The sequence below is a fragment of the Otolemur garnettii genome, unplaced genomic scaffold (genome assembly GCF_000181295.1).
Source record: "Otolemur garnettii isolate 467f Iridium unplaced genomic scaffold, OtoGar3 scaffold00048, whole genome shotgun sequence".
In the NCBI taxonomy this organism is placed as follows: domain Eukaryota; kingdom Metazoa; phylum Chordata; class Mammalia; order Primates; family Galagidae; genus Otolemur; species Otolemur garnettii.
Genome location: NW_003852443.1, coordinates 9036278 through 9045793, shown reverse-complemented (window position 1 = coordinate 9045793; position 9516 = coordinate 9036278).

Here is a 9516-nt window from a genome sequence, read left to right as displayed (position 1 = left end):
CTTTTTTGAGACAATCTGAAACTGTTGCCCTGGGTAGAGTGCTGTGGTGTCACAGCTCACAGCAACCTCAAACTCTTGGGCTTAAGTGATTCCCTTGCCTCAGCCTCCCAGTTGGGAATACAGGTGCCCGCCACAACACCTGGCTATTTTTTGTTATTGTTGCAGTGGTCATTGTTGTTTTAGCTGGCCTGGGCCAGTTTGAACCCGCCAGCCTTGGTGTATGTGGCCAGTGCCCTACCCACTGAGCTACGGATACTGCCCCATTTTAATTTTAAGGGGGATATTGTACAGGTGTTTTATGTTTTAGAGCAGTACCAAAACATTTCCTTTGAAGATTACCAATGAATTATCTTGACAAGAAGAAAATACCTAATGACACCATAATTCCACATGTTCTGATAACATCAATGACTCCTAAAGGAATATACACCTCGCAATTATAGGATATCGAGAATACTATTGGGTTGGGCAGAGATAATGATTGATAGGGACTATTAGACTCAGAATGAGTGGTCAAATGCATCAAACTCTTTCCACTAAAGAGAGTTAATTTATTATCCTACCAACTACAAAAATGAATGATTAAATTTCTCTTTTATCACTGAGTAAAATTATTACAAAGACTGTTTCTCTTATAATAGTTATTCTGTCACTCAGCTTTCCCTTTTCTTTCTTCTATACTGAAATAATTTTGCCAGTTTGCATAATTTCCAATTTTAGGGCAGCTTTTGAGTATTAGTTTCTATTTTTGAGGAGACAACATCTACCTTCTAATATTAAACAATAATAAAGATTGTATGCTTCATTATTATAATTTGACCAGCAGCATGGCTGAATAAATATGATTCTCCTGATTGTCTATGAAATTTATCTACTACTTCAATGTTTTACCTTCAGTAATTACTATTACATTATTAGGGTGAGGTTGTAAGCAAAGTCAGATTTTGTTCTACACTGATGACTTGCATTCTGAAAGTATGGTAGGTAACCCAAAAATATTTTTCAACAACACTGGTGCTAGAAGTCACTACTTCAATGTGGTTTTAGAAATGGATACAGAGAAAAAGACTGAAGTATAGCTTTTCATTTGTTCCATATAAACTGAGGCCTAGGGATTTCTAAGGTCTGTTAGTGTAAAAAGTTTCTCATGTTTTTTCCAAGGCCTCCACTTGTGGGTATGGGAGATTGTGTTCTTCCCGAACTGAGATTTTAGGGTTACTGAAGGCAGAAACCATATATTGTATTTCCTTTCTTTTCTACCATGATTCCTTGATTGGGATGGTCAAGGTTAAGAATCAATAAAAAAGCCTGACTGGAGCATTTGTGCCAAGTTGACTGAAGTTGACCAGGAATTGGACTAGAAACTAGGAACCAAGCTTTGGCAGTGCCACTGATAACCCCATTTGGGAATGAAGAGGATAACACTGAATTTACCAGCCATAATTATTGATATGAATATAAATAAGCCCAGCAAGCCCAGGGCTTGAGTGCTTGATAATGGTACTCTGCTTCTACATGGGGATTTATAGCACTAAAGCATTTTGAAGGTTTTACATGATGGCAAGTAATTGTTTGGCTTCCTTTCTTTGACTTTAGTAACAAAACTATCCCAGATGGATTGAAGTCCAACTATACTTCTTTTAAAGACCATCTCCGTGGCCAGGCATGGTTGCTTATGACTATAATACCAGCACTTTGGGAGGCTGAAGTGGGAGTATTGCTTGAGCTCAGGAGTTGGAGATTAGCTCGGGTAACATAGCAAGAACCTATCTCTACAAAAGAAAAAAAAATTTACCTGGGCATGGGGGCTCAAAATCTATTTTCATCTCTTATTTCTAATATTTAGGAGTTATTTATTTTCTTTTATTCCACATGTAGTACCCAGCCTCCAAAATGGTCCCTCCTGGTTTCATATCCTTGTGTTTTCTCCTCTTATAGGGTGCTATGGAGTTGGCTGGATAAGACAGAAATGATGGTATTTCACTTTTAAGACTAGAATACTTGTGTAAGAAATGACTGTGGCTTCTACTATAAATTCTCTTTCATTTGCTTTCTCTCTTAATTCTCTTTTTTCTCTCATTTCTGTCGGATTACTTTTTTGTTGGAAAACTAGCTGTCATGTCATGAGGATACCAGGGCAGCCTACAGAAAGACCCTATAGTAAGGAAGTGAGACTGGCTAACAGCCTTGTGAGTGAACTTAGAAGTGGATTCTCCAGCCCCACTTAAGCCTAAAGAAGACAGAAGGCCTGGCAAACACCTTGATTTCAACTTCTTCTTCTTCTTTTTTTTGGCCGGGCTGGGTTTGAACCTGCCACCTCCGGCATATGGGGCTGGTGCCCTACTCCTTGAGCCACAGGCACTGCCTGATTTCAACTTCTTAAGAGACTGTGGGCCAGAAGCACCTACCTAAGTTGCTCATGGGTTCTTGATCCACAGAAATGATGTAAAATAATACATGTTTGTTGTTTTAAGCTGCTAAGTTTTGGGGTGACTTATTACCTAGTAATAGTAGTAATACCATAACTGTACTTAAATATGAAATATTGGCTTTGTGGCTACATTGAAGAAATGATGTCTCTTCTTTTTTTCTACAGGTGGCAGTTAATTGCTCACCAACGTTTTGCCAAGGTGTTTTGCAAAATACTGCAGATAGCACCTGACCAGATGATGTCTTGGTTCCCAGAGTTCACTCAACTCACAGAAGGTGAACACATAACTCTAAGGTATTTATTTACTCACATCGGTTTATTACTGGATCTGTTCTCACAGTGATCACAACTGCGAGGTGGTTAAATAGGACAATGTGTTTTATGGTTGTTTTTCTCATCTCCCATTTTCACAAATGTGAGGTAGTAACAAAATTAGTCAATACTGGAGAAATTATGGATTAGTTGACGACTAGAAGCTGGGTGCAGTGGCTCATGCCAATAATCCTAGCACTCTGGGAGGCCGAGGCGGGTAGATGGCCTAAGCTCACAGGTTGGAGACCGGCCTGAGCCAGAGCGAGACTTTGTCTCAGAAGAAAAAAAAATCCAGGACTTGTGGCAGGCACTTGTAGTTCTATTTGGGAGGCAGAGGCAAGAGAATCTGTTGAGCCTAATAGTTTGAGGTTGCTGTGATGTATGACATGATGGCACTCTACCAACAGTGACAAAGTGAGACCATCTCAAAAATAATAATAATAAAGTTGATGACTAGTTGAAACTACTAGGATGACTGATCAATCAATTTACATTCATGGAGTGGCATTATTAACATATTTGATATTGGAGTATCGGGAAAGATAATGCATTGCTAAAATGTTTAGTCCTACTTTATGTTCTATTATCCTTTTTATTTTGCTATTTTATTTTATTTATTTATTTTTTAGAGACAGAGTCTCACTTTACTGCCCTTGGCGGAGTGCTGTGGTGTCACAGCTCACAGCAACCTCCAGCTTAGGCGATTCTCTTGCCTCAGCCTCCTGAGTAGCTGGGACTACAGGTGCCAGCCACAATCCCTGGCTATTCTTTTGTTGCAGTTTGGATGGGGCCGGGTTCGAACCCTCTACCCTTGGTATATGGGGCCAGCATCCTACCCACTGAGCCACAGGTGCTACCCTATTATCCTTTTTAAATTGTAAAATTTTTACCATCTGGATTGTTTTTGAAATAGTAAAAGAAATAAAAAGACAGGCTAGGGCAAAATTTGAAACATAATTTTTAAACTTTTTAGTATGGAAACTTGAAATAAATACCAAAGTAGAGAGTATATAAACCCCTGTGTACCCATCACCCAGTTTTAACATTGCCAGTCTGGTTTTATCTATTCTCTACTTGACTTGCTATGTCCTTTGCTCACCACCTACACTGGATTAACTGGATGTAAATCTAAGACATCATCAGATAAGGTAATCTTAAAAATCTTACAAAGCTGGGGAGCAAGACCTTACCTGTTGTTCTCACTGATGGGTTCTAAGGAAAATGTGATTTAGCTGAAATATGTCTGTATTTTAGGCAAGTTATATAATTAGTTATCAATCTATATTTTATATTTTTTTCTAAGTAAAACTGAATTGTCATCCAGTTTTGTGGTGACATTATGAATTCACATTCTGAATTCTGAATTTGAAGATAAATATTACTTCTTAGGATCTGCCAGGGAGATGGAAGTTCCATTGATTGGCCATAATAGACAAATTTGTTCAGTGAGGGAGTAGTCTTTACAAAATTATAGTTAGAAGTTGGGATTATGCTTCTCATGACTACATATGTACTTATAGCTTAGATGCTAAAGGGCAACCAGGGGGTAGCCACTGAAGGCTGATTCTTTTTTTTTTTTTTGAGACAGAGCCTCAAGCTGTCCCCCTGGGTAGAGTGCCGCGGCACCACAGCTCACAGCAACCTCCAACTCCTGGGCTCAAGCGAGTCTCCTGCCTCCGCCTCCCAAGCAGCTGGGACCACAGGCGCCCGCCACAACGCCCGGCCATCCTTTGGCTGCAGCCGTCACCGTTGTCCGGCGGGTCCGGGCTGGGGACTCGAACCCACCACCCTAGGTGTACGTGGCTGGCGCCCCAGCCCGGTGAGCTATAGGCGCCGAGCCTGAAGGCTGATTTTTATGACACCTTAAATGTGTTATAAGTGGCACTCAGGACTAGCACAAAAGTGGATCAGTCACTCTAATATCTTACCTTCCCTTTTACAAAACCTCTGGCTGCGGTGGGGCCCAGATCTCTTCATGATGATTATTGCATTTGGTGTCATGTTTTTCCAGCTGGTGCACTGCTTCCCTTTGGGAGGCTTCTTGATGTTCACTCCTCTATCAGCCTCCTACCTCCTCTCAGGAGGAGGTCATCCTGTGACCGCACTTTGCATAGGCAACCTTTTCTAACCTGAGCTGTGATTAAATGGATAGGTTTAAAAGCTGTTTATGGATCATATATATAAGAGCATTAGAACTGATAATTAAAATTTCAGTTATGTGAATTTTACCTCCCCTACCCACCTCCAACACCATATACAAGAAAATCAGAATATTTTTGATCCAATAGCTTTGGAATTTTTTTTAAGAAAAAAGAAATAAATGTGCTGACAATTCCAGATATTGGAATATTATCAATGCAGAAACCAAAAATTAGTATCCAACACTTTCACATTATTATTTTGCATAAAACCTAGAACAAATTGGATCAAGGATATGTTTTGAGGACTATAGTCAGAGAGTCAGACAATGTCCATAAATAGCATATTAAGTTAAAGAATCCCTGTTAGAATTTGTTGGCCTCCTATTGACCATTCTTATATTCCTGCCTTACAGTTTGAACTTGGCTATCAGTAGTTCTATTCTGAGGTATATTCCCTGTTTTGGCTTCTCCTTTGGACAGTGGTTCTCAACCTTCCTAATGCCACATGTATTTTCATAGTTAAAAAGGGGTCGTGACTCACAGGTTGAGAACCGCTGCTGCCCTAGGTGGACCCTCTGGAATTAGCTTTTTCTGTCTTCCCCTGGCTTTGACTCTTGACTCAAGAACTGCTTTTATTGCTCATTTTACTGAACCTCATTTTTTTTTTTCTCACCTACCTGTAGCTCTGCATCATATTGACCCAAGTTGAAAAAACAGAAAGAAAAAATATTGGGTCTAAAAGAAAAGAAAACTAGAAAAGCAAGGTTGTTTTAAGAATGAGGAAATAAATTAAGAGAATAAAGAAGTTACCATATATCTTTGCTTAAAAATCTAGTCAATAAATATGTCAATATTTTAAAAAGTAGATTTAAAAACCAGATATTGCTCCTTTCAACTGCAGATTTAGGGACTGCATGGGTGGTTAACTGGTCATTTAAAACATTTATTTGATTCAAAGGAGTTTTCATGTCTCTTCATGCTTCAAGGACATATGATTGCTTGTGGTGAGGGAGTACCATGGTTCAGTTCGATTAAAGAAAAAACTTATTTGTAAAATAAAATATAATGATAGAATGACCATTAGAGCTATATGTGCCAATATACTCATTACAAAATTTTACAAAATATTTACAAAAAATGCTCTACATGTTGGCCACCTCTTTGTAAAATTTTGCAATGAATATTTTGTAAATAAATATGAGTACAGTCATCTACAATTTCCCATTTTTCCTATGGATGGCAACTTTTGGGACAACCTGTATTTTAGGCTTAGGTTCTCAAGATGTGGTCTAAAATCTCTTGTGGGTCCTTGAGACCTTTGTAGGAGGTCAGGAAATTTAAAACTCTTTTCATAATAAGACCAAGATGTTATTTGCTATTTTCACTCCAATTTTCTTATGAGTGAGAACCAGTGCTTTTGAATATTAATTGATAAATATCAAATTTTGATTTTATATATTCCAATGAAAATTATTTTTTTTTTTTTTTTTTTTTTTGAGACAGTGCCTCAAGCTGTCCCCCTGGGCAGAGTGCCATGGCATTACAGCTCACAGCAACCTCCAACTCCTGGGCTCAAGCGAGTCTCCTGCCTCCGCCTCCCAAGCAGCTGGGACCACAGGCGCCCGCCACAACGCCCGGCCATTTTTTGGTTGCAGCCGTCATTGTTGTTTGGCGGGTCTGGGCTGGGGATTCGAACCCGCCACCTTAGGTGTACGTGGCTGGCGCCTCAGCCGGTTGAGCCACAGGCGCCGAGCCATGAAAATTATTTTAAAGTGCTATTTAGCTTTGGTTCCCAAAATACTTACATAGCTATCATTTTGCAATACATCTGACAGGTAGCCAGGCCAGAAATTATTTCTACTTAACACAAGAAAAAAACCAAGAAATCAAGAATTTTAGATTATATACTAAGTTAGTAACAGAGGAATAATAGAATATACAGGACTTTCAACTCTACCCCAATTATTTGGCTATTGAAGTCAATTGCCTTTCACCCTATATACTTTAGTGTGATTGTAACATCCTAAGCAGAATGGCATTGCAACACAACAGGGAACCACCTACAGCCACTTTCACATTAAACATCTTCATCTCCTGAGCTAATTCATTTCCACAGCTAACCAGAGTTCAACACTTTCCTGTCATTTAAACAGTATTTTCTTTTTTTTTTTTGTAGTTCTTTAGGTCCTCATGATTTTCTCTGGCCGTATACAGGCCACCCATCTAAAAATGAATTTCAAAGAATCGGTCTTTTCAGGCTTGTCATGCTAATCACCTGCTCAAGAACTTAAAATAGTTCCTACCACGTCAAACTTACACTCTTCTGCTGAGTTTTCCATGCTCCCATGATTTGGTCTCACCTTACCCATTTAACCTTATGTCTCTTCCTTCTAGCAATAATTTAGCTTTTCCAGGAAGACTGTCTTTTCCTTACACCAGCTTCACTCCTCCTTCCACAATAGCACTTAGAATTTATTATATTTTGCTCATTAATCTTTTAATGCTGCTGGGTACTAAAGCTCAGATATATTAATATGACAAGCTCAAATCAACGTATCTGGTCAATGGTAGAACCAATATTCAAACCCAGGTCTGTCTCCTCGTCACTATACCAGATATATTAGTAATTCAATTAAAATGGGCTAAAGGACCCAAAATTGTATGCTCAGACTGCTTAAAAGAAAACAACTAAATGTTGTTGACAAAAGACACATCTAAAATATATGGATAAAAAAGATAAAAAATTATAGGATAGACTCTCCTTTACACACATACACACATAGCTGGTGTAGTTAAACTTTAAAACTAAAATCATTATCAGAGGCCCGGCACTCTGGGAGGCCAAGGCAGATGGACTGCTTGAGCTCATGAGTTGGAGCAAGAGTGAGACCCTGTCTCTAAAAAAAAAATCTGGGCATTGTGGTGCACAACTGTAGTCTCAGCTACTTGGGAGGCTGAGGCAAGAGGATTGCTTGAGCCCAAGAGTTTGAGGTTGCTGTGAGCTATGACGCCATAGCACTCTACTCCAGGCAAGAAAGTGAAACTCTGTCCCCCCCAAAAAAATCATTATTTTTTTCCCAGGAAAAATATAATAATTTTTCCGTTTTCCAGGAAAATATAATAATTTTGACAAATCTAACACATAGCTTCAAATATAGAAAGTAAATGTTAGCAGAATTATAAGGAAAAATAGATGAATCCATAATTATAGTAGAATGTTTCCTTTCAACATTTTTTAATAACTGACAGACAAAATGACAGGATATAAAAGATTTGAACAGCATAATCAGTGAATTTTTTTTTTATTGTTGGGGATTCATTGAGGGTACAAGATACCAGGTTATACACAATCAGTAAATTTGACCCAAAAGGTATTATATGGAACACTGTCCTCCATAATAAGAGAGAATAGTTATTCTTCACAAATATAAAATGGAACTACTTAGAAGTAAATAATAGTGAGCATCTGTTATCAAAACTTGAAGGAGTAAATTGCTTAGAAATTTATATGCCTAAACACATAGATGAGAGAGCAAACACACAAAAAAGGCTGAGAAATCAATGAGCTAAGAAAGCCTTTACGTCGAGAAATCAGAAAAAAGCAAAAAAAAGGAGAAGATAGGAAATGACAAGCAATATGGAAAGAAATTAATGAAGTAGAAAGCATACACATAATGGGATCATTTGGGTCATTTAGCCCATTTAATTGAATTACTAATGTATTTGTTATAATGGCTAGAAGCACTGGCTTCAGTATTAGACAGACCTGGGTTTAAATTTCTACCATTGATCAGACAAAATAGACATTCTGTCTATTTATCAGCTATTAAAGTATATTTAAATATTCTACTATAATTATAGATTTATCTATTTTTCCTTATAGTTCTGCTAACATTTACTTTCTATATTTTGAAGCTATGTGTTAGATTTGTCAAAATTATATTTTCCTAGCAAATTTTTGTTTCCTGGTAAGAAGTTCATTTTTAAAAACTGATAAATGCCTAACAAGCTGATTTTAAAAAGAGAGTGTGAACAAAATAACCAGTGTTAGGAATGTAAAGCAAAACATTACCACGGCCCCAATAGATATTAAATGATAATAGAAGATATGGTGAAAAACTTTGTACCTATATGTTTGAAATGTAAACAAGTTAGACAACTTACTGGAAAATACTGTCAATAACTGAAACAAATATAACTAGAAAATCTGAAATAGCATTACATCACTTAATCCATAAATAAAAACTTTTCCATAAAGAAAACTCTAGCTTCAAATTGTTTCTTCAGTGAATTCTGCCAAACACTTAAGGAAGAAATAATGATCAATTTTATATAAACTCTTCTTCAGATTTGAAAACAAAGTATTCCTGGCTTGTTTCATGAGGTCAGCAAAACCTGACACAAATATTAGAAAAAAGGAAAATTACAGAGCTATCTTATAAGCATAGATATAAGATTCTAAACAAAATTTTAATATACTATATTCAGTGATATAGAAAATAGTCAATGCACCACGACCAGTTTGGGTTTATACTAGTATTGCAAGGTTGGTTTAAAGAAAACCAATCGGCTTGGTGCCTGTGGCTCAAGCAGCTAAAGCACCAGCCACATACACCTGAGCTGGTGGGTTCG